Source organism: Humulus lupulus, chromosome 6 (assembly GCF_963169125.1).
Source record: "Humulus lupulus chromosome 6, drHumLupu1.1, whole genome shotgun sequence".
NCBI lineage: Eukaryota > Viridiplantae > Streptophyta > Magnoliopsida > Rosales > Cannabaceae > Humulus > Humulus lupulus.
In genome coordinates this window covers 69,942,404-69,969,394 of record NC_084798.1, presented here as the reverse complement: position 1 = coordinate 69,969,394, position 26,991 = coordinate 69,942,404, and positions in this window count along the sequence as shown.

Below are 26,991 nucleotides of genomic sequence, written 5' to 3'. Positions count from 1 at the left end.
ACCGTGATTCTACTCCGAGGAGTCTCTTGCTGATGTAGTAGACTAGCTTTTGAACTTGGTCCTCTTCTCATACTAGCATGGCGCTAGCTGCATCCTCAGTGACTGCCAAGTAAAGGAAAAAAGGCTCTCCTGCCCTGGGCTTGGACAACACGGGCGATTCAGCCAGATGCGTCTTCAGATCGAGGAATGCGCTTTCGCACTCTACTGTCCACTCAAACTTCTTGTTTCCCCGGAGCAGGTTGTAGAAGGGCAAACACTTGTCGGTCGACTTGGACATGAACTGGTTGAGTGCTGCCACTCTTCATGTGAGGCCTTGGACATCACTCCGCGACCTGGGGGAAGGAAGCTCGAGCAGTGACCTGATTTTGTCGGGGTTTGCCTCGATTCCTCGGGTATTGACTATGAACCCCAGGAATTTCCCCGATGCAACACCGAACATGCATTTCTGAGGATTAAGCCTCATGCCGTATTCCCGTAGTATTTTAAAACATTCTTCCAGGTCGGAAACATGGTTGTCGGCAGTCTTTGACTTGACGAGCATGTCATCAACATACACTTCCATGTTCTTTCTGATCTGGTCCACGAACATTCTGTTTACTAGCCTCTGGTAGGTAGCTCCAGCATTCTTCAGGCCAAATGGCATGACCTTATAGCAATAGACATTCGTTGGGGTCATGAAGCTGGTATGTTCCTGGTCTGTCGGATTCATCGCGATCTGATTGTAGCCTGAGTACGTATCCATGAAGGACATGAGCTCGTGCCCCGCCGTAGCATCCACCAGCTGATCGATCCTTGGCAATGGAAAGCAATCCTTGGGGCAAGCTTTATTCAGGTCGGAGCAGTCAATGCAGGTCCGCCATTTCCCGTTGGGCTTTGGAACTAGCACGGGGTTGGCGACCCAAATTGGAAATTTGGCTTCGCGGATAAAGCCACACCTTTTGAGCCAGGCCACTTCTTCTTCTAGGGCTTCAGCTCGGGTTGTTCCTAAACGCCTTTGCTTTTGAGACTTGGCAGGAACGCTTTTATCCAGATGGAGCGTGTGCATGATGACACTCGGACTGATCCCCACCATGTCCTCGTGGGACCATGCGAATACGTCCAAGTTATTCTTCAGAAACGTAATCAGCTCCGCCTTTCTCTTGTCGCAGAGGTTCTTCCCAATCTTAACCGTCCGTGATGGATTTTGTTTATCAACGTTCACCTCCTCGAGCTCCTCAATAGCCTGGAGCTCGGATCTGTCCTCGCCAACTCGGGGGTCAATGTCCTTACTCAAGGCGATCTTTTCCTCTTCGGGATTCTGAGGTTTTTCAATCTCAGGAGCCGCCAAGGGTCCCTAAGATTCCTCCTCGCCCTGAATGTCCATTTCCAACTGCCCGGGTTTAGACTTTCCCTTCATGGAAATGCTGTAGCATTCCCTGGCAGAAAGCTGATCGCCCTTGATGGTACAGATTCCTGTTGAAGTAAGGAACTTCACGGCGAGGTGTCGAATGGAAGTGATGGCCTCGAAAGCTATGAGCGTAGGTCGGCCCAAAATGGCATTGTAGGCAGCGGAGTAGTCAATGACCACGAACTCAAGTAGCTTGGAGACTGTCCGAGATTCTTCTCCTAGGGTGATCACCAGCTCGATCGTCCTTATCGCTGCCGATCCTTCTCCCGAAAAACCATATAGCATCATGGAGGTCGCCTTTAGCTCGGCGACGGTTAGACCCATCTTTTCTAAGGTGAATCGGAACAGGAGGTTCACCGAGCTTCCGTTGTCCATCAACACTCTCCTCACTTTCTGGTTGGCGAGCTAGACTGCTACGACCAAGGGATCATTATGGGGGAATTGGACATGGCCTGCGTCTTCCTCCGTAAAAGTAATCGGTTGCTTCTCTAACCGCTGCTGTTTTGACTGATGCTGCTCCGGGAAGAACTCTGCTCCATTGTGTGCCTTTAATTCGTTCACATACCTCATCTGGGTGCCATTGCTCGTGCCAGCCATGTGCGGTCCTCCAGAGATGGTGGATATCTCTCCCTCGACCACGGGAGGAGGGACGTCCTGATCTACCCGAGGTCCGGGCTGACTGGCTGGGACTTCTGGAGCGGGTCGACCCGCTGGGACCCTGTTTCGCAATATTACGCCAAGGGGCCTGCTCGGATGAGAGTCTCTATCTCATCTTTTAGATGCCTGGAATCGTCAGTATTGTGGCCGACGTCGTTATGAAAACGGCATAATTTTGAAGTGTCTCTCTTTCCTTTGTGGTGTTTCAATGGCTCCGGCCTCTTCCAGGGGACCCGAGCAGCGTTGGCCAGGAAGATACTTTCCTTGGACTAGGTGAGCTCGGTATATGTTGTGAACACGGGCTTGACTTTATCCACAGACTTATTCTTCTTTTGACCATGCTGACTGTTTTTACCATTTCCCTTTCTTTTGCCACCATCGGGCTGGTTGTTCTGTGTGATCTCGGGGATCGCCACCACGATCTCTGTCCCCGTTCCAGCGGGCTTCTCGGGAACCTGGCTGGTCCCCGCGGCTGAAGCTTCAGCTTCTTCTAAGTTTGTCCACTCTTGGGCTCTGTTAAGGAATTCGTTAACCGAGCTGACTCCTTTCCTTTGGATATCTTTCCATAGGTCTCCCCCAACCAGGATTCCGGTTCTCATGGCCATGAGCTTGGAGCTATCATCTGCGTCTCTGGCTCGAGCAGCGACATTCGCGAATCTGCTCAAGTAGGCTTTCAGCGTCTCACCGGGCTGCTGTCTCACGTTAGCTAGGGAATCGGCTTGGACTCGGGCGGCCTGGGAGGCGCGGAACGCCCTTTTGAAGTCAGCTGAGAAAGTCTTCCAGGAGCTGATTGACTGCCTTTTACTCTGCTTGAACCACTGCCTGGCAGGTCCGATCAGTGTGGAAGGGAAGATCAAGCAACGCAGCTCCGGGCCAATGTTATGGGCCATCATTAGGGTGTTGAACATCCCTAAATGGTCCGACGGGTCCCCATCCCCGTTGAACTTTGACAAGTGGGGCATACGGAAACCAGATGGGTATGCCGTCGCTGCTATATTGGGGGCGAAGAGTTCCATTTTGTCACCCGAATAATATTCGTCTTTTTCTTTTTCTGATAGGAGATTTCTCATCAGTTCCTCCATCTGAGTTAGGCGCTCGAGGGTTTGGTCCTGAGATCCTGGGTTATTCCGGGGCTGTTCCACAGCTCCAGACCCATTGTACATATTAGGTGGGTTTTTGCCCCTCCTATCTTGAGATAGGTTATTTGGGAAATTCCCTCCGTTACGTACTTCGGATTGGACTCCCGCCGAGCGGGCCGGGCTACCATCTCTAGCTCGATCCTCTTTGTGAGAGTTGAGGCGATCTCGAAGGTCGCCTCCCTGGGTGGTCTGGTGGCTCTGTGCCGAACTCAGTCGCTGACGCAGGTCTCCTCCGGAGAGATCACTCCGGCGGCTGCCGGTCCAATGACTCCTGCCAGACAGGCTTGGAGTCCGCCTTTGGTGGTGAGGACCTGAGCTTTCTTCAGGCGCCCTTCTACACCGAGAAGGTCCCGCTGATGGTGGGTCTCTCCTACTACTCCCGTAAGCCGGGATATCTCGGAAGGGCCGAGGAGACGGATATCTGATTGGAGAAAGAGGATGCCTAACTGGGGAGGCGATCCTAGTTCCGTCTGGACGGATCAAATTTGGTGGGGGCCTTTCAACCCTGCTAGTTTGTTGGTCCCGCTCTGGGCGAGCTGGACGAGGCGCAGGACGGTCTTCTAGGACGGGCTGACGCCACTGGCCCTCCCTGGATCTCCTTCGGGAGTTTCCTCGAGCTCTCCTGGGCGTTCTCGAGGAAGGTTGAGAACTAGGAGTTGACGCCTGACCGAACGGCTGTATTGCTATTGTCCGACCCCAGGCATTTCCCTGAAGTTTTCCTCTTGATGGTGCGATGAAGGGGTGGAGTTGGCTGCATGAGGCCTATCCGACCGGCTATGCCTAGGCCGATTACCCCGGTGAGACTTAGGAGCCTCACCTTGCCTCTCTCCAACGTTAACGTTGGTTGTGAGAGGGGGTAGTCAGGCCAGAATATCCTGGATTTGCCGACCGGCTGCTGCTAACTGGCTCCTCAGTTGAGCATTCTCCATCTCCACCACAGTATAATAACACGGGTTCGGATTAGGTGGCCAGGGCGTTGAGCTACCAGTGTCATCTTGGCCCGCCGGCTGCTTTCCTGGCCTCGGTTGGACTTCAAGAATTTGTTCATCAGGGATGGCAATATGGTGGGCCTCCTGCCCCTCCTGCTGCTCTGTTTCGTTGCCATGCCTGGATCGAGTGGTCACCATAGTTGGATGTTTGTGGCAGCACTAATTGAACTTGCTCTCAATGAAAGCACCAAACTGTTGACGCGGTTCTTCGCCAACAGGTAATTAAGAGAAGAAGAGAAAGGGATTAGTACTGAAAGTAGAACCGTCACAGATATGAAATCTTAGAGGATGAACTTGGTGACTCAAGACACGTTTTTAAGTGGTTCAAAGGTTAAAATCCTTCTACTCCACTAGTCAATATTATTGCTCTATTCTAGGTATTTGGTTACAGAGTATATATCTCTCCAGAGACTATTTTTTCCAACCCTTATCAACTCCCAGGGTCTCCATATTTATAGGAGAAGGCACCTGGAAGTTGGTAAGGAGGTCATCCCGTGACCTTATTATTTGTCATATCAACTCTGTGACATTCATGATTAATTCCTAAACCTGACACATAAGTATGGTCAAATCGATAGGTAAGAAGATAATGGGCCGCACGGCCCAACCCAGCTGTGGGTTTCAGAACATGCACGTTCCTGCTGCGTGTCCGAGAAGTCAGGGAGATATCAGACACGTGATGTCAGATATATGCACGTTTATCTTGCGTGTGTTGACTTTACAAAGGGTCAGAGATCCAGGAGCAGCTCGTACCACGAGCTTCTCCCCTGACCCGACCTTCGGCCTTCAGACTCCTTCCCCCAGTCTTGGGCAACCTTGGCGAGTCCTTGAGGATACCTCAAGCTAATAGAGTACGACCTCGAAAATAGGAGCCCCGGCCTGGGGGAATTTACGGACTAGCCATGATTAGTCCGAGGCTCGACCTGCTAATCAGCCCGTTGGAAAACCAGGGCGTACATGGACCTTGTATGGAAGATAGGGGGCCTTTGTAGTGGGAACGACATACTGGACCCAGCCTTCCTCCATAGAAGCCCAATTGTTAAGGCCCATTTACCTGAGTTGGACTTAATTGTATAGGTTCATTATATTAGTTAAACCTAAATATTGATTAAGCAACAAATTAATTCTAAATTAATTGAATTTGTTTCAATGTGACACTTTAGAATTAATTAGAAATTATAGGACTTTGGTTTTTAAAAAAAATTAATTTGTTTAATTTTTTTTTGAAAAACCATAGTCATTAATTTTCTAAAAATAAATAATAAAAATACTAATTTTAATTTTATAATGAGCTTATTTTAATAATTTTAGTCGATCTCCACCGTTGGTTTAACATAGTCAATAGCTTAATGGGGTCATGGGGCGCTTTGATTCGTCCCCCTACGGAAGGTGTTCATTAGTTATTTTGACAAGGTTAGATTTCGAAAGATAGATAATTATAGATCAAATTCTACTAGACTCACCCCTACGGTGACTACTAGGAATAAATCTATGATTATTGAAACCGTGGGTCTAGCTCATAAAATAAGAGATTTTGTTTTCTTATTTTGATCGAATAGTAGGGTGTTAATAGTGGTGTCCATTATTAAATGAGTTTACAACTCTATTTAACTAGTGGTATTTTTGACTCTCGCCAACCGGGACAAGGATATCATAGATTAGTTAAAAACTTAAAGAAATAGAGATATGATTGTTTTTTGTATTTTTTTCTCATATCTTACATATTTTTGGTATATGTTGTGCTATTTCTTGAAATTTGTGTGAATAGAAGTTTTATTGAGCAAATGTGATTGATTTCTATTTTATTGATGATTTGTAGTTTTAAGCTAAGTAGTGTCTATGTCTACTCCCATCCTTTCTCAACTTTTGATGGAGGAACTCACTAGAGAAAACTTCCATAATTGGAAGCAGAATTTCAACATAAAGTTGATTGGTGACAACTCTGAGTTCGTCATGATTAAGGAATCCTCAGAACGAGAATCGTGTCCGCACCTTAGTGATGGCACCATCAATGCTCGTGATGGTACCGTAAATGCTTGGATAGCACCGTCTCTGCACGTTTGTGATGGCACCGTAAATTATCGGATGGCACCGTGTCTGCACGTTCATGCTCAACTCAACTATGGTCTGACGCAGCTCATGAACGAGCTCGAGATTATTGAACCTGTCATGGGTGGACCTAGTAAAGGGGGTGAAAATAAGACTACTGATGTTGCTGCTCATCTAGCTAAGGCTGAAGCTAACCAAGCTTCGTCTTCGAAAGCTGGAAACAAGAGGAAAGGTGGACAAATAAACAACCCCAAGCCTGCAAAGGCTGCAAAGACGAGTGCACAACCACGTGCACAGACGCCTAAGGGGAAGAACATGAAAAACAAGAAAGGTAAAGATAAATGTTTTCACTGCAAAGAGAAGGGGCATTGGAAACGAGATTGCCCTAAGTTTCTAGCAGCTAAAAACAAAGGTAATGATTATAGTTCATTTATCTTGGAAACATGTGTTTTAGAGAATGATAAATCCGTTTGGATTATTGATTCTGGATCTACCAACCATGTTTGTAACTCTTTACAGCTTCTTGAATCGTGGGAGGAAGTGGACGAAGGCGGCTTAAAGCTTAGAGTTGGGAATGGAGCGTTCGTTGCAGTCCAAGCTAGAGGAAGAGCTCGTTTGAAGTTCGAAAATAAATTTTTAATTTTAAAAGATGTATTTTTTATTCCGGATTTTAGTAGAAATTTAATTTCAGTTTCCATGTTGCAATTAGAATGATTTGTTATGACTTTCACATGTTTTAATATATCTATTTCTTTCAATGGATCACAATTGTGTATTGCATGTTTGGAAAACGGGCTTTATATTCTGCGACCTAACGAACCCCTTTGCTCTTAATAATGATTTATTCAAAGTTGCTAAACCTAGGACCAATAAACGTCAAAAGACCGATAACAATAATATGACGTATTTATGGCACTTGAGACTAGGTCACATTGTCTATGATAGGATTCAAAGACTTACAAAGGACGGACCTTTGAGGGAACTCACCTTAGGTGAATTACTTGTCTGTGAATCTTGTCTAGAAGGCAAACTGACCAAGCGTCCATTCTCTGGAAAGGGTGATAGGGCCAAAGAACCACTTGGTCTTGTGCATTCAGATGTTTGTGGACCTTTGAATATACAAGCCAGGGGTGGTTTTGAGTATTTCGTCAATTTCATTGACAATTACTCTAGATACTCATGTCTTTACCTAATGCATAGGAAATCATAAACATTTTCAAAGTTTCAGGAATTCCTAGCAATGGCTCAGAACCAATTAGGTAAAAGGTTAAAGATCTTGCGATCTGATAAGGGTGGAGAATATTTGGATATGCAGTTCCAAGATCATTAAACTGAACTTGGGATTTTTTCACAACTTACTGCCCTAGGTACTCCGCAACAAAATGGTGTAGCGGAACGCCGAAACAGAACTTTATTGGAAATGGTTAGATACATGCTTAGTTACTCAACTCTACCAACTTCATTCTGGGGACATGCAATTGAAACCGCGAATGACATTCTCAATGTTGTGCCGTCAAAATCAATCCCCAAAACACCTTTAGAACGCTGGAATGGTCGTGAACCTAGTTTACGCCATTATAGAATCTGGGGGTGTCCCGCTCACGTCCTGAGGAAAAAGGAGGGAAAGCTAGAACCGCGAACTGAAGTTTGCATGTTTGTTGGCTATCCTAAAGGTACTCGGGGTGGACTTTTCTATAGTCATTCAGAAAAGAAAGTGTTTACTTCTACAAATGCTACTTTTCTGGAAAATGACTATGTCCAAAACTTTAAACCTCGCAGCAAAGTAGTTTTAGAGGAGATGGTTAAAGAATTGAATCCAACCAATGTTCCATCATCATCAACGCGAGTTGATGATGAAATTCCCACTCTTCATGTACAACCGACGCAAGTCGATTTAAATGAAGAAAGTACCACTGTTCCTGAGCAAACAGTCACAAAGCCTCGTCGTAGTGGGAGGGTTTCGTAGAACCCAGTTCGCTATGGTTTGGATGGTGAAACCAATATGGTTGTTGGTGAGACTAGTGATGATGATCCGTTGTCTTTCAAACAGGCAATGGCTAGCCCTGAAAAGGAACTATGGCTCGAAGCCATGAAACAGGAAATGGAGTCCATGTACTCAAATTCCATCTGGGATCTTGTGGAAGCACCTAGTGACTTTAGGGCGATTGGGTGCAAGTGGATCTATAAGAAGAAACGAGGTGTTGATGGAAATATCGAGACTTATAAAGCTCGATTAGTGGCAAAGGGTTATACCCAAAGAGAAGGCGTGGACTATGAGGAAACTTTTAGTCCGGTAGCCATGCTCAAATCCATTCGCATCCTCCTATCCATAGCAGCCGCTCTCGACTATGAGATTTGGCAAATGGACGTCAAGACAGCTTTTCTTAATGGAAAGCTTGACGAGGTCATTTATATGGATCAACCAGAAGGATTTAAAGTATCTGGACAAGAAGGAAAAGTTTGTAAGTTAAATAGGTCCATCTATGGACTTAAGCAAGCTTCTCGTTCCTGGAATCTTAGGTTTGATGAAATAATCAAAACCTATGGCTTTGAACAAAATATTGATGAGCCCTGTGTTTACCAACTGAAGGCAAATCAAATAGTGGTATTCCTGGTTCTTTATGTAGATGATATCTTACTCATTGGAAACAATGTTAAGAAATTATCAGATGTGAAGAATTGGCTGAGCACTCAATTCCAGATGAAGGATTTGGGTGAAGCAAGTTATGTTCTAGGTATCCAGATCATCAGGGATAGAAAGAACAAACTTTTAGCTCTATCTCAAGCAGCTCATTGATAAAGTGCTTGAACGTTTCTCAATGAGAAATTCCAAGAAAGGGCGTCTACCGTCCCGCCATGGAATTCATCTTTCAAAGAAGCAGTCTCCCCAGACTCCTGAAGAGGAAGATGCAATGAGAAAAGTTCCTTACGCATCTGCAGTTGGAAGTCTGATGTATGCCATGTTGTGTACTAGACCAGATATCTGCTATGCAGTGGGAGTAGTGAGCAAGTATCAGTCAAACCCAGGATCGGAACATTGGATAGCAGTTAAGCATATCCTGAAGTATTTGAGACGGACTAGGGATTATATGTTAGTCTACAAGGGTGGTGTTCTGAACCCTGTAGGCTACACCGATTCAGATTTTCAGACTGATGTCGATGATAGAAAGTCTACTTCTGGAATGGTGTTTACTCTTGGGGGTGGAGCTGTGATTTGGAGAAGCGTAAAGCAGTCTGCAATCTCAGATTCCACCATGGAGGTTGAGTACACAGTTGCGTCAGAAGCAGCTAAGGAAATAGTCTGGCTAAAGAAGTTCTATTCAGATCTTGGTGTTATTCCAGAAATGGATAAACCGCTTGTGTTGTTTTGTGACAATACAGGAGCGATAGCAAACTCAAAAGAACCTCGAAGTCACAAGAGGAGTAAGCATATAGAAAGGAAGTATCACATTATTCGAGAATATGTGGCCAGGGGAGATGTGAAGGTTATGAAGATTGCAACTGAAGACAATCTTGCAGATCCGTTTACAAAGACACTACCAGAAGCTACATTTGATAAGCATATCAAGGAGATGGGATTAGTAGAATTAAGACATTAGTTTCAATTAGTGCAAGTGGGAGTTTGTTGGGGTTTTATGCCCTAATTAAAACCCGAATTCTTTGTAATCTCATTTTATTATCAATAAAAGAATAGAAATCATTTTTTGACTTGGTCAATCACTTTGCTCACATGTTTTATTTTCATGATTATTTGTTTAATATAAACTTCTATTAAATCCCGAGCATATAGCTAATCTTATTTATAGTGACGTAATCACAGTGGAATATAAATATGATTATATGTTCAAAATAAGTTAGTCCTAAGATTAGTCAGTGCATCGGATTTACACTGACTTGCCAATCTACGATATGATCTACTTACACATTACAATGTTATGTTCTTTCCAGAACATTAGCAAAGTAGATAAGATCGGATGTATTTGTTACATCGGACAGGACCGATATTGACAGTTGATAAGATAAGTAAACATACCGTTATTATCTATTCTAGTCATATCATATAGTTGACCATAGGTCAATTCAATCTCAATTCTGAGTGGTTAGTATTCTAACTGATTGTATTATTTGAGTTCTTTGACTTGTTCGTTACCAGCTTACCCTACGGACTAGCCCATACTTACATCTTGGGAACTCGGTAGTATAATTGAGTGGGAGTGTTAATCATAGATATGAACATCTATAGCTTCTGATGAAGAAGTGAAACGATGGTTTCCTTTTAGTTTGGTTCAAGGTGTTAAATGATAGAGTTCTCGTTTCAGTAATTAAATTAGTTTACTGAAATATCATTTACAAGGAACTAAGTGTTTTAAGGATAAAATACAATGAGGGGTAAAACGGTATTTTATTCCTATCTCATTGTACACCGTCTATAGAGGATTGAGTGACAATTATGGTTGTAACAATGGATAATTAATAGCGTATATATATTTGTTATAGAGCGTTCTATGAATTCAAGAGTGCAATTCCAAGTCTATAGTGGAGTCACAAGGAATTAATAAGTTAGTAAATTTATTTGTTAGATTTATGATAACTTATTGGAGCTTGATTTCATAGGCCCATGGTCCCCATTGTACCTTGGATAAAATCATCTAGATAGTCTCAATTAATTGATTTAATCATCAATTAGAATTATCAAAGTTGACCACGTCAATTTTGGATAGTTTCACAGAGTTGTGTAATTTTGAGAAGAAAAGAGAAATTATGGCAGATTTATTAATTAAGATAAATTGGTATCTAAATTAATAAATAAATTTAAATCAAGGTTCAAATTATAAATAATTAATTTGATAAATGATTTAAATAATTATTTAATTAATTAAATCAATAGAAAATAATACAAGCCTGGATTTTAAGTCCAATGGGCTTATAATCAAATGGGAAATTTCACGGGCCTATAGCCCATGATAATTTCGACCTAGGGCTTCAAAATGGCTGTTATTTTATTGATTTTTTAATTAAATTAAATGGCCTAATTGAGTCTGTAAAAGGTGTGCTTAGAGAGAAGATTTTAGGGACGGCAGATAAGTCACAAGTCAGATTTTCTGATAGTTTTATATTCTCTCTAAACACAAGTCCTTTTCTAAGCCACATTGTTATTTTCTCTTCTTCTCTCTATATCTATCTCATGTGTTGAGAATTGCCCACACTAGTCTAGGTGGTTCTAAGGATACATTGGAAGATCATGAAGAAAATAGAAGATCGGTTCAGTTTCTTGATAATACTCTGCGACAGAAAGGATACAAGAGTTAGAGAAACTGAAGGAAGGACTCTTAATTCCGCTGCATATACTGTAAGTATTATATTATTTGTTTCTCTTTGAATTCAATTTTAGAAACATGTTTTAGGCTATCTCGTATTAATTTGTTTAATATTAGATATACATGAAAATAAATAAAGATCATGTATAAGTTTTTTCCATCAGACTCTATTATTACTTCCAAGTTTTGGTAAAGGTTGCAGAAGACGATGGGTATACAGTTGGAATTTAATACAGTTTATTATCCTCAGACTGATGGTAAATCAGAGAGAGAGAGAGAGAGAGAGAGAGAGAGAGATCCAGTTATTGGAAGGGCATCTTATGAGATGGGTGAGATATTATATTTGGATCCTAAGCTTGGTATAATAGCCTCAATGATCTTATTGAAAAGGTTAGACCTTGGATGCTCACTTCTCATAGTAAATGGAAAAGTTATGTTGATTTGAAATACAAGAACATAGAGTTCCAAGTGGAAGAATGTATCTTCCATAGAGTATCACCATGGAAAGGGGTGAGGAAATAAGGGAAAGTTGAGCTCAAGATTAGAAAGGACTGTTTGAATCCTGGATAGGGTTGATCAGGTTGCCTATGGATTGGCCTTATCTTTGGCACTGTCAGCTGTATACAGTGTATTTTATATTTCCATGTTGAGGAAACATGTGTTAGAAGAGACTCTTGTGTTGAGTTATGAGAATTTGGAGATTGAGGCTAAGTTATCCTACGAGGAATAGCCAGTTCAGATTTTAACAGAAAGAACAAGGTTTTGAGAAACAAAGCTATACCTTAGGTTAAGGTATTTTACAGAAATAGTGAGATCGAGGTAGCGACCTGGGAACTAGAATCAGTTATGCGCAATTTATATTCCAGGCTGTTCAGATAAAATTTCGAGGACAAAATTTCTGTAAGGAGGGGATAGTTGTAATGACCCAAATTTCCTAATAAGGCTTAGGGCCTTGATTAGGAGGCCGGGAGGGCCATAATTGATTTATTATCCAATTAAATGATTATATGCATGTTTAGGTATATTAAATATGCATGTGAACCCATTTCTGATTAATTGGGTGATTTTCATATTTTGGCAATTTCAGGTATATTTGGCATATATATGGCATGTGTATGGTGCTTCATTATTATTTGGTTATGCTAGGGTTACTCAGCACGAGACGATCCTAGGAGGTAAGCTAGTGGGAAAGTCACAACGTGATTTATACTTGACTTGGAGTGAGTCAAGGGTTATTTAGCACATTACAGAGATATTAAGTAATAGGAATAAATATTTGATGATAATTTGGGAGTTAGTAAGATAAGGGGAAAATTCTGGGAGATTAACTATTTTACCCCCGAGGGGATTTTCGAGACCCCAAGCATTAGGATTTTCTTAAGGCTATTTAAGCTTGAAGTAACCTATTAGAAACATAAAAAGAACGTTCAAAACGTTCTATCTTTCCTCCCGTTATCTTTTCGTCACCCGATTGTATTTTCGAAGGAAACTTGAGTTTTAGGACTCAGATTCAAGCGAGGATCGAGGCATAGCGATTCTACGAAAGATTAGAAGCTTATTAGACAGATGATTTAGTTGGGAAACAAATTAATCGGAGGTAATCCAAGTTTTAAGTTCTTAATTTTTAAAGTTTTTAAGCTTTGATTGGATTTTATGTTTTGACGAGTTTTTGGATGAATTGAAGCTTGAGTTTTATTAGTTTTGGGAGATTAGGATGTTTGGTGTAACACCCCACATCACTATGGCTGCTTCCTGGAATGATGACTGGCCCAACAAACAAACACGAGTCTTTCTAGCATGCTTTGTCCTCACTTGCACGCTTCGTGGGAAAACTTCCCAGGAGGTCACCCATCTTGAGATTACTCCAGGTCAAGCACACTTAACTTTGGAGTTCTCAAGTGATGGGCTACCGAAAAGAAGATGCATCTTGTTGGCATAGGTAGTACCCATCAATCCATTTAAACCCTCTTCAACTATGTAGTCCCATACCTATACAGTCTTAGAATCATCACACTTGATCTTTTCCAGGCGGTGTGGGATTGCACAACTTTTACCCGGTATTTCCCCTTACGGATCTCAGGATTCTAACTGTCACAATCACCCCTTGTTACGGGCCCGACATCCTTGTCAGCCACACTTCGGGCTGGGTCAAGGCTCTGATACCATTTGTGACGCCCCACATCACTATGGCTACTTCCTGGAATGATAACTGGCCTTACAAACCAAAACGAGTCTTTCTAGCGTGCTTTTTCCTCACTCGCACGTTTCCTGGAAAAACTTCCCAGGAGGTCACCCATCTTGAGATTACTCCACGTCAAGCATGCTTAACTTTGGAGTTCTCAAGTAATGGGCTACCGAAAAGAAGATACATCTTGTTGGCATAGGTAGTATCCATCAATCAATTTAAGCCATCTTCAATTGTGTAGTCCCATACCTATACAGTCTTAGAATCATCACACTTGATCTTCCCCAAGCGATGTGGGATTGTGCAACTTTTTACCCGATCTTTCCCCCTACGGATCACAGAATTATGACTATCACAATCACCCTCCCTTAGGGGTCCGACATCCTCGTCAGCCACACTTTTGGCTGGGTCAATGCTCTGATACCATTTGTAACGCCCCACGTCACTATGGTTGCTTTCTAGAATGATGACTGACTCTACAAACCAACACGAGTCTTTCCAGTGTGCTTTGTCCTCACTCGCATGCTTCTTGGGAAAACTTCCCAGGAGGTCACCCATCTTGAGATTACTCCACGTCAAGCATGCTTAACTTTGGAGTTCTCAAGTAATGGGCTACCGAAAAGAAGATGCATCTTGTTGGCATAGGTAGTATCCATCAATCCATTTAAGCCATCTTCAACTGTGTAGTCCCATACCTACATAGTCTTAGAATCATCACACTTGATCTTCCCCAAGAGATATGGGATTGTGCAACTTTTTACCCGATCTTTCCCCCTACGGATCACAGAATTATGACTGTCACAATCACCCTCCCTTAGGGGTCCGACGTCCCCGTCAGCCACACTTTCGGCTGGGTCAAGGCTCTGATACCATTTGTAACGCCCCACATCACTATGGTTGCTTCCTGGAATGATGACTGACTCTACAAACCAACACGAGTCTTTCCAGTGTGCTTTGTCCTCACTCGCACGCTTCTTGGGAAAACTTCCCAGGAGGTCACCCATCTTGAGATTACTCCAGGTCAAGCACGCTTAATTTGGAGTTCTCAAGTGATGGGCTATCGAAAAGAAGATGCATCTTCTTGGCATAGGTAGAACCCATCAATCCATTTAAGGCATCTTCATTTGTGTAGTCTCATACCTACATAGTCTTAGAATAATCACACTTGACCTTCCCCAGGCAGTGTGGGATTGCACAACTTTTACCCGGTCTTTCCCCTTAAGGATCATGAGATTCTGACTGTCACATTTGGTAACTTTAATTTTGAGATTTTGATAGGTTGGGGTCGGATTTGGAGCTTTGAAGCTCGAAGGACACGAAGTTAGAACCCATAAATCTGGTTTGGGCGCTATAGCACTAACTTAGTAGCGCTACAGTGCCAGGTGCTCTGTTTTGGTGGAGTTGGTTCTGCTTGTAGTGATGTAGTGCCCGTAGGTAGCACTGTAGCATTACTTAGTCTTCAGAATAGGGTTTATTGGTACTTTTTTGGGAGTTTGACCCGAGGGCTCGGGTGATGATTTCACCACCCTGTTTGGTGGGATTGGAGGTCTTGAGAGCGCGGGATTGGTCCAGGGATAGGGTTTTAGAACTTGAATTCATTGAAACACCATTTATGGTTGTGAATAGGTTATCGCTAGGGGCTTGGAAATAGGATCGTTCTTGTGGCTCAATTATTGGTAACATGTGCTTGGACGAAAGGTAAGAAAACTGCACCCAGTATGTGATGCATGTGAGGCATGAGATACAAGTGATTAGGGAATGACATAAATATTGAATATGGAATTGATCAAAACTTGAGTCTCTGTAAATGTGTATGATCATCATTATGCTAGTGATTGGTAAGTAAGCATGATGAATGCCCTACATTTGGATATTTGACATATGATATATGCCTGGTTGCATTGCTCACTTGTGTATGGCACTGACCCATGAGTCAGAAATCGGCACGAGTCGTATGGTATTGGCTTAAGAGTCTAGAATGGCATTGATGTGTTCAACACAAGCTGAAATGATTAGTTCTAATCAACATAAGCATTGAATGAATCATCATGAGCATTAATGCTTGACCGACCTCAAGTTCGATGAAAACTAAAATCGCTTGTCTAGTCTAAAGGCTAGTTACTTAGAGCCAGGGCCTAAAGGCTCAGGTGACTGCAATGTCACATGGCTTTGGGTGCTGAGCCCAAGTTCATGACTCACTCATTAGTCACTTATCTGATTAAGGTGGGAGTCCAAAGTGTGACTCACTCATTTGATTAGGGCTACAAGCCCTAGCATGATTACCAAAATCTTAAAGTGTTAATCACTCATATAATTAGAGCTACTAGCACCAGTATGATTACCAAAATCATACAGTGTTATTCCCTCATTTGATTAGGGTACAGAGCCCAAGTGCCTGAATTAATTGTCACTTATTTTGAGATGGACACATTAGCCATCTATTCTCATTATGACTTGATAGTCATCTATACAAAGGGCTGGCCCATAAGTCATCTATATAAAGGGCAGGGCCTATAAGTCAGCTATACAAAGGGCAGGGCCCACAATCATTATTTGGACGTATTTGCATGCATGAATAGGGCTATTATTACTAGGCATGCCTATTATGATTTAGTAACTTGTTATTACTGTTCATGAGCTTATTTAGTTTTATTGCTAAGCTTCGGCTCATGGGTGCTATGTGGTGCAGGTAAAGGAAAAAGAAAGTTGGACCATCCTTGAGTTGGAGAGCTTGGGTGATGATGTGTACATATGTGGCTGCTCGACCACCACGGTTGAGGGTTTAAAAAGGAACTAGGGTTAAACCCTATTTTGCCGCTTAGGTCGGCTAGTTGTAAATATTTTACTGTATTAACCTTTAAAATATATTTTTGGGATCCCAATACATACAGTAAATGTTTTAGTGAAACATTGCATCATTAACCCTAAACCAGTAATCACACTTAGTTACACGATTATGGCCAAATGACTCGGTTAGCGAGTTTAGCACTGTTTAAAATGCACAACGTAATAGTCCCTGGGTTGTAGGACATTACAATTATCACACCCCCAAAATTATCCCATTGCTCGTCCCGAGTGATGACTCTAAAAATAAACAAATAAATCCAACTCAAAACGAGACAAACACACAAAACGGCTAAACTCTACAAAAGACACAAAAAGGAAATGCTTAACTTAGTATTATTCTTAACAAGGGAAATGCTCTCCGAAATTTATTAAAAAGTTGATGAATGATGATGATGTGATGCCTCTTGCAAATTCTTTCAACCAAATTTCTAAAATATTAATCATGCTATCAAACCATGAATCAAGTGTTTCTCCCTAAATTGTGTACATAGCTCTTACCAAATTATTATCAAATCTCCCCAAAGCAAACTAGCTCTTGATCCTAAAGCCTAATAATTTTCTCCATAGGTTGCCTTAGTGATACCCTCTCCACTAATGTAGACAAACACCAAACCAAAGATCAATAGGACTTTATCAAGCAAGTAATGTAAGGCTTAGGTAAAGATGGTTAAAGAGAAGTCTTTTTTTTTTTTGGTTCAAATCACCCTAATAGCACCTTAATCCTCCTAGGACCAAAGTTAGGGCTTACAATCACTCCCCATAGAATACCCCATACAATTTAACTATCACTCTTGCCATTATTCATTATTAAAATCAAAGAAAGAAAGAAACACATTACCAAACCTACACTTTACTGTTTTTTTTAGATAAGATGCTACACCCCCAAACTTAATTGCAAACTTTATTTGTACAATTTAAAAAAAAAATTCATGGGGAGAGCACTATTTTCTTTGCACACACAATAGTTTTTTTTCAATTTTTTTCTATATGTAAATGCAAATATAAAAATGCAAGAGACACAAGATAAGGCACACTCTCCCCCAAACTTAAAAATCAACATTGTCCCCAATGTTGGAAACAAGAAAGGAAAATAGTGGAAACACTCACCAAGATGTCACTCAACAAGAATTATGCTCATCTCACCCTCTCTTATAGTGCAACAATCAAAATATAATCTAGAAAGACCAAGGTGCGCAAGAGTATGTTCAAATGATGTGTATATAGCTAGGCAAATATATGGCAAAGAATAAAAATGATCAATTAATCTCAAAGAAGTGACTATGGATAAAAAGTATAGCATGGTTGGCTCAAAAGGCTCAAACGGTCCAAAGATGGCTTAAATCATGTCCTTAGTTTAGTGATGTCTAGGATTTCACCTCGAAGGAACCGCTAAGCAATTCTACAAACTTAAGCTCTCCCAAAAGTCTAACTAGTTATAAGGGTTCAAGAAAAAATTTGGTCAAGCTATGAACACAAATAGGGATCAACACTATCATCATGAGTTTCAAACTCCATTAACATTCAAGTACCATTAGCAAATCACACAACAAGGGGAAAAAGAATGGATTTTAATTTAATTTTTATTTATATAAATGGTTCATCATTGAACCCAAAAGTTAAGCACCACTAAAAGCAAAACAATTTCCTCCCAAAGACACACACAAAACATATAAACTAAAAAAAATTACAAAATGACTCAATTCATCCAACATGAACAAAGCATACAAGAATCAAGACACATCCACACCCTCAAACTTTGAGAGGTGCAATGCCTACTCAACACAAACAACATTCACAAAACATAACAACAACACATTAGCAATGAGTAACACCAACACAAACGACGTGAACAACAATGACAAACAACACAATCAACAGAATGGCTGGGGTGGGGCAACGAGGGTGGTGGTTCAGGTCAGGGCGGCGTGTTGAAGTGAAGGTTGTGATGGTGATATGGGGTGGCGGCTGGAAATGAAGGTAGGGGTAGAGAGTGAAGCAGCGGCTAGTGCTTGAAGTTGATGGGAAGAAGAAGAAGACAAAGATCGGGCTAGATATTGGGGTTTTTTTTTATTATTCTTGCGATGTGTCGTCCAGTAGGTGACGACACATCACTGATCTCTCTGCCCATAATCACCAATATTGTAACGCACTCATGTAGGTCAAAACACACACATTAGCGATGTTAATTGAATATAGGCCCGGAAATGCTTATTAGCACTATTAATTCTGGTAGGGATTAAAGAACATGCTTATTAGCATTGCTATACCTGTATAAATGCTTCAACATTTTTATTTGCATCATTAATTTCTTATGAACGACATAAATGCTTATTGGCATCGCTATTTCCTGACGAATATCAAGAGGTGCTTATTAGCACCATGGTTGAATATATTATGTGTTGGCATGCTTATTAGCATTGCAAATGTTTCGGTCTTGGACTGTCAGGTGGAAAAAGGCATAGTTATTACTTACCTAATGGTCGAATTGATCACTACAGTGTGGGATAGTTGTCAGTATGCTTTCTCGAAGGTCAGAGAGGTTGGCTGGCCAAGAAGTACAGGCCAAGGAAGAGAATGACTAGGGCTAGGCTCACCGCCAGCTCTAGAGAATTGGCAAGAAGTGCTTGATGATATCCAAGCCAGGTTACAGAGGCAATAAGATGATATTCGCCTCTTAAGACAACAAAATGTTCCAGCAGGGAACCTATAACCCGCAATACCAACAGTGATACAGTCAGCGGTACCAGCGGTAGTACAACCTCAGGCAGTGGAAAATAGATGGGAACCCCTGTATGAGAGGTTCAGGAAACAACACCCTCTAGTATTTTAGGGCAGCTCAGACCCAGTGAAGGCTGAGTAGTGGGTGACAATGATAACCACCATCCTGGATTTCATGAGGTTAGGTGGTAATGAGAGAGTGGTCTGTGCCACTTATATGTTTCGGAAGGATGCCCAAATATGGTGGGGGGTGGTATCCCATATCCGGAATGTAAATACTATGGAATGGGAAAAACTCAGAACTCTGTTTGATGAAAAATACTACAATGACGCAGTTAGAGCTACAAACGGCGAGGAGTTCAGCAACTTACTTTAGGACAACATGTCATTGACCAGTTATGCCTTGAAGTTTGACAGAATGGCAATGTTTACCGGGGATCTGGTGCCCATTGATGGGACTAGAAGGGAGAGGTGTCTCCAGAGGCTACAAATTATGATAGCCCGAGATGTTCGCATCACTACTGTGCCAGGAGTGACTACTTACACACAGGTTTTTGAGAAGGCTCTCACAACTAAGAGCGCAGAGAACAAGATTTGGCGCAAGAGAACGACCTGAAGGGATCAAAGGAGGTCGTAACCTCCATCTGCAGGCTTTGGTAGGGGCCTTAGTGACCAAAAGAGAAAGATTCCAGATATATTTTCAGCTCCAAGGCCACATATGAGGCCATAGGACGTGTAGATAGGCCGCCAGGATGGTGGTGAGACTTGTTTAGTGGAAGGTGATTTTTCATCTTGGATAGTTGATTCCTGAGCCACTAATCATGTTTTTTTTTCTTCGCAGAGTCTTAGTTCAAGGAAGCTAGCTCATGGAAAGGTGACCATGAGATTTGGAAGTTGATAGGAGATCTCGATAGCTGTAGTTGGAAAAGCTGGCCTAGTTTTTTATAATAATAATTTTATTATGTTGGACAATGTTTATTTTATTCCTGGATTTTCTAGAAATTTTGATTTCCTTATCAAAATTGCATGAACAAGGTTTTAATATTTCTTTTATTAATAATTCAATTGTTATTTCGAAATATGATTTTGACATTTGTTCTGCAAAGTCTAAAGATGGAATTTACAAATTCGAGTCCAATGTTGAGCATGTTTATAATTCTGAATTATTTAAAAATGCAAATCCCAGATCTATTAAAAGACAAAAGACAGATTCCGATAATGAAACAAATTTGTGGCATTTGAGATTAGACATGTTGGTCTAGACAGAATTAACAAACTAACAAAGGATGGTCCTTTAAGAGAGCTATCTATTGGTTCTCTCCTAGTGTGTGAATCCTGCCTAGAACGCAAAATGACCAAGAGACCTTTCTCTGCTAAAGGTTCAAGAGCCACAGAACCACTTCAACTTGTGCATACAGACGTTTTTTGTCCATTAAATTTCCAAGCTAGATGAGGTTATGAATATTTTGTCAATTTCATTGACGAATATTCCAGATATGGGTACCTATACTTAATGCAAAGGAAATCCTAAACTTTTGGTAAGTTAAAGCATTTCGAGCAGAAGCTGAAAAAGCAATTAGGTAAATCACTAAAAGTACTTCGATCAGATCAAGGTCGAGAGTACTTAGATTATGAATTTGAGGACCATTTACGTGAGCCTGGTATTCAATCCCAACTCACTGCACCTGGAACGCCACAACAAAATGGTGCTTCAAAAAGATGGAACTGAACCTTATTGGATATGGTTAGATCGATGATTAATTTCTCATCATTGCCTTTGTCATTCTAGGGTTATGCAGTAAAATGTGCTCTATACATACTCAATATTGTTCCATCTAAGTCAATTCAGAAAACGCCATTGGAATTATGGAATGGTACTAAACTTAGTTTACGCCATTTCCGTATATGGGGTTATCCTGCCCACGTGCTTAAACGAAAGGCTTGAAAGTTGAAATCATGCACTGAAGTGTGTATGTTTGTAGGATATTCCAAAGAAACAAAAGGTGGTGTATTTTATAGTCCTAAAGATAACAAAATGTTTGCATCTACAAATGTTACTTTTCTGGAGCATGACTATATAATTAACCACAAACCTCAAAGTAAAGTCATACTTGAGGAAATGGTCTCAAATACACAAGACCAATCACCAACAGTGGCAAATGAAAAATGGCTAAAGGATATTGCTAGTTCTAGTCAAAACAATTGTGAGCTTCGTCGTAGTGGGAGGGTTGGTAAACAACCAATTCGCTATGAACATGAAGTTCAGATGCTCGTGTCTGACACAAACAAAGATGATTCATTGACATATATAGATGCAATGGAAGATTCTGACAAAGAAAAATGGCTGAACGCCATCGACCTTGAAATGAAATCGCTGTATTCCAATTCTGTATGGACTCTTGAAGATCCACCTAAAAATGTTAAACATATTGGTTGCAAATGGATATTCAAGAAAAAAGGATGAGCAGATGGGAAAGTTGAGACTTTCAAAGCAAGGCTAGTAGCAAAAGGCTACACACAAAAAGAAGGAGTTGATTAAGAAGAAACTTTTTCACCTATGGCCATGCTTAAATCTATCAGCATACTCTTATCCATACTTGATTGCATGGATTATGAAATTTGGCAAATAGACGTTAAAACAGCTTTTCTGAATGGCTTTCTTGATGAAACCATTTACATGTCTCAACCAGAAGGGTTTGAAGTTAAAGGTCAGGAGCAAGAAGTTTACAAGCTTCTCAAGTCTATTTATGGACTCAAACAAGCTTCAAGATCTTGGAATCTTAGATTTGATGAAACAATCAAAACGTTGATTAACCTTGTGTTTACAAACAATCAAAGATAAGATTGTGGTAACCTCATTCTATATGTTTATGATATTCTACTCATTGGGAATGACATAGAGACATTATCAAAAGTAAAGAAATGGTTAGCTGAGCAATTCCAAATGAAGGATTTGGGAGAAGCCAAATACGTTTTGGGAATTCAGATCTATAGAGATCGAAAGAACAACATGTTGGCACTGTCTCAAGCAACTTATATTGATAATGTGCTAGAATGCTTTGGCATGCACAACTCCAAGAAATGAGCTATTCCTCCTGGTCAGGAGTTAAATTGTCTAAAGAACAATGTCCACAAACACCCCAGGAAGAGGAGGACATGAAATAGTATCCCTATGCCTCTACGATAGGCAGTCTAATGTATGCAATGTTTAGACCTGACATCTATTATTGTAACGCCCTAAACTCCAGGGACCATTACGGTGTGCCTTGTAAACAGTGCTCAACTCGCTAATCGAGTCATTTGGCCAAAATCGTGTTATTAAGTATGATTAGCTGTTTAAGGATTAATTTTTTTGGATAAGATGCAACGTTTCATTATAACATTTAATATATATGCTGGGATCCCAAAATTATAATTTCAAAGTCTATTACAAGAAAATATTTACAACAGGTCGTTCTATGCGGCAAAACAGGGTTTAATTCTAGTTCCTTCTCAACCTCGGCCGCGGTGGACGAGCAGCTGCATATGTACACCTCATCACCTAAGCTTTCCAACTCAAGGATAGTCCAGCTTTCTTTTTCCTTTACCTGCACCACATAGCACCCGTGAGCCGAAGCTCAGCAAGAAAACTTAATATGCTCATGAACAGTTATAACATGTCATCGGATCATAAGGCACACGCCCTACTCCAACAGGCAACAGATCCACATAATGTTGAGTATAACACATCAACCAATGATCATAATAATCATCTAGGACTCTTAGCCCCAAAAAATAGGTGACAGTCGCAACAGTCACAAATGTGGGTACAGCCCCCTCTAGCCATGTGACGTTAGGGTCACTCGGGCTTAACTGATAAGAGAACCTTTCATAAGTTTGAACAGGATAGGTGTATGGTGAATAGTCACCAACATAACCTTCCCCATGACCATAGAGTCATAACCTTGGAACAATGTTTCCCTAGCCATGTGACAAACAGTCACCGGGCCATATGCCCTGGCTCTGAATAACTAGTCTCAGACTAGCCAAGCGCTTATAAGTTCGTCGACCTTAGGGTCGGTCCAGCGTTAATACCCCATATGAGTCATTCTTGCTGATATCGATTAGATCTAATCTTCATTTGGCTCGCTGTACATGACGCTATGCCATTTTTTACTCTCAGGTCAGTAAAACACGACCAGTGTTCAACCCATTGTGAACTTGACTAGTAAATCACAGCTTCACTGATGGATCTAACACCATTGCCAATTCTGACTAGTAAGTCAGTGCCACACACAAGTAAGCCATGCCACCAAACATATATCACATATCCAATATCCATATACAAGGTATTCAGCATGCTTACTTAACATGTACTAGTACAATTAGGACTATGCATGAACACAGAGACACAAGCTCTGAACAATATCATACTCAATATATAAAGCATGTCCTAATCACATGTTTCTCGTGCATCATATGCATTATATTTAGCAATCCAACATGAACCAATAATAGCCATGCATGTCACATTTAATAACCAACCAACATGCATCAAGAATAGCCATGCATGTCACATATACATAGGGTGCAGTTTTCTTACCTCAGATTCGAGCCAGAACCAATATAAGAGTGACCCTTGAGAACGATCAACCTTTAAGCCCTTAGCGGTCACCTAATCATAACCAAATATGGTACACCATCAATAAAATGATCAACCTAGGTTACCGAACCAAAATCTAGCCTCCGGGACAACAATCGAAACTAATCCAAGTAGTAGGAACACTCCCGAGGCCTATAGCTAAGTTCCCGGGGTCAAAACGAGCAAACGGGGTGAAAACAGGGCAAGGGCTGCGGTCTTGGCACCTTGGGTCGCGGCCCCCAGAATTTCCTGAAGCAAGGGCCGCGTCACCCAGTAGGTTCACTTCCTCCACCTGCTTCTTCATGTAAGGGTCATGGCACCCAAAGAACAGGGTCGCGGCCCCCAACCCTGGGCCATTCCCAAACTCAATCATACCTAAACATTCCCCAATCATCAAATCAAAGTTCCCAAGCTTCCCAAAGTTGCAAAACCCTCAAAACCCAAGGTTCAAACCAACCAAAAACTCAATAATTCACAAATTCCAATTCTAAGCTTAAAAACTTTAGAAACTCAAAACATCAAACTTAGATTACCTTTGATTGGGTTGTTTTCTGCCAAATCCTTCAATTAAGAAGTTTCTAATCTTTCCCAGGATCGCTATGCCTCGACCCTCGCTCTATTCCGACTCCTAGAACTCGAAATTCATTTAAGAAAGCTTCGAATGGTAAAATAAGCTATCGGGAAGGGAGAGAGAGATTTTCTAACGTACGTTCTTATCTGACAAGCTACTTCAAGCTTAAGTGACCTCAAATATAACCTAAGGCTCGGGGTCCCGAAAACACCCCCGGGGACATTATAGTCAAAACTTCCGGAATTCCATCCTGATCTCAAATACTCCCAATTTATCATCAAATAAACATTTCTATTACCCCAAACTTGACCTCGTTATGACAAAACCACTAACTCATAATCTAGGATCGTCTCATGCCGAATAGCTCAAATATATCTCCATCAATAATAAAATCTCATTCACAAATAACAATATGCACCCAATTTACAAGTATGCCTTCAACAGGCCAAATTACCAAAATGCCCTTATGATTATAAATACACCCATATGCATGCATTTTATCATCATATAATAATATAATTCACACGAACATGCATATAGTCATTTAATATCATAATAAATCAATTATGGCCCTCCCGACCTCCTAATCAAGGTCCTATTCCCTATTAGGAAATTTGGGGCATTACAATTATGGAGTAGGGATAGTTAGTCATTAACAATCCAATTCTGGATTGAGTCATTGGATAGTAGTAAATAGTATTCTCAAGTATCTCAGAAATACTACAGATTACATGCTTGTTGTTTACCCAAAAATGGCTGCTGATGATGTGGCAAGAATTTCTCACACGTGGTTGACACGTGGCAGAGTCGAAATGAAGAGGTGTTGTTCGCTTATCGACCAGCTCCCTGTTGCTTCATCAAACCTCACGATTAGATGCGACCAAACTAGTCATATGCTTCGGTTTATTTCCTTAAAAGATTGTAATTTTATAATAACTACATTGATCATTTCCTCTTTATTGCCTTGATATGTGAATATTAAGGATACTTAAGGCCCATTGGCCCATGTAACCCCCCTTGAGCTTATAAATAGGCATGAGATGGCTCAAGGAAGGGACTTTTGAACCAATTTTTGATAGACTCATAGAGAGAGTGAAAAGGTGATTATCCATCGTTTTGTTGTAATTCTCCTAAGGTTTGTGAAACTCAAGAACCCTAGTTCTTTGATCACGACTTTTGGATTCAACATCAATAATAGTACTAAGTGGACGTAGGTTGTTACCACATTGTTGGGGCCAAACCACTATAAATTATTTGTGTCATTTCTTTACCATTTAATTACATTCTTGACTATCATCTCATTTCTTGTCGTAATTGTGACTCTGTGTCATTGTCCAAATCAAAGGTCAACATTCTGGTGCTATCATTGAGAGCTTTGATCAAGAAGTTGTAAGAAAATCAAATGGCAAAGACATCTAAGAAAGCTGGACCGGCCGCTGGCGCTGCATCATCTCAACCTCCTCCTCCAAATGTGGCAGAGAATGAACCACATTTAGAGTTCGAAGAGGAGGAGTTGGATACAGAAACACTAAGGGCATCCTTGGGGGTGTTGCAAGATGAGTTGGCTAATCTGAGGGCCAATCAAAAGAACGTAGTGAAGACAATGGCATTGCAGCAGAGAGAAATTGAATGTCAGCGTCAGGAGCTGAATGAGCAGCAGGCGGACATGGACCGTCAGCAGAGGGATGCCATGGCCACTCTTGAAGCAGCCATTCTAATGGCTCAAGGATAGGCTATGCCGGCCTCTCAACTGGATCAGCCACCGAGCGTGCCACCACAGCGGGCTCCCAATCTAAGTACTCCACTCCAGCCAGCAAGTCCCCAAAGCCCGGAGCAGCCACCTATGGCTCAGGATGATGTCCCAATTCGGGATCCTGAGCAGCAGCCTCCATCTTAAACTGGTCGAGGCAATCCCCAACACCATAGGCAGCATAGGGTCGGGCAACCACCACGCAGCCCTAGACGCCAAGGGGATGAAGAGCTAAATCTGCCAAGCAAGGGGCAGCGTCCTTCTGCTAACATAAGGAACAAAGAGTCAGGCTCTACTAACATAATAATGCACGGGGGTCCAACGACCAGCGTAGGCCTCCTCCTGATGCTCGGGAGATGCCAGCCCAAGGAGGGAACAACATGAACAGCCGATTGCGCCATAGTCGGCCACAATTTAGAGACGACCATGACTATAATGAGGCTGATTCTGGCAGGTGAAATTCTATTCGGAGGAATGAAGAAAGAGGTGGAGACAGAAACCCCCCACCTAGAGAAAATAGGCCGACAAGCCATAACGCTGGGGGGAAACCCCGACAAAACAACGTCTTTGATCGGCTAGGAGTTAGTGAGCAGAGGCCCAGGGATGAAGATTTGAGGGACATGCTTAACGGCTGTCGTGAGAGGCACGATGAGTACGTTCCCTTGGCGCCAGTCACCTCAGCAATCCCAGACGCGGTTCAGGCACAGATAGATGCCCTGAACCAAGCAGTGCAACAACTAGTTGGAAGTCAAACATCCCA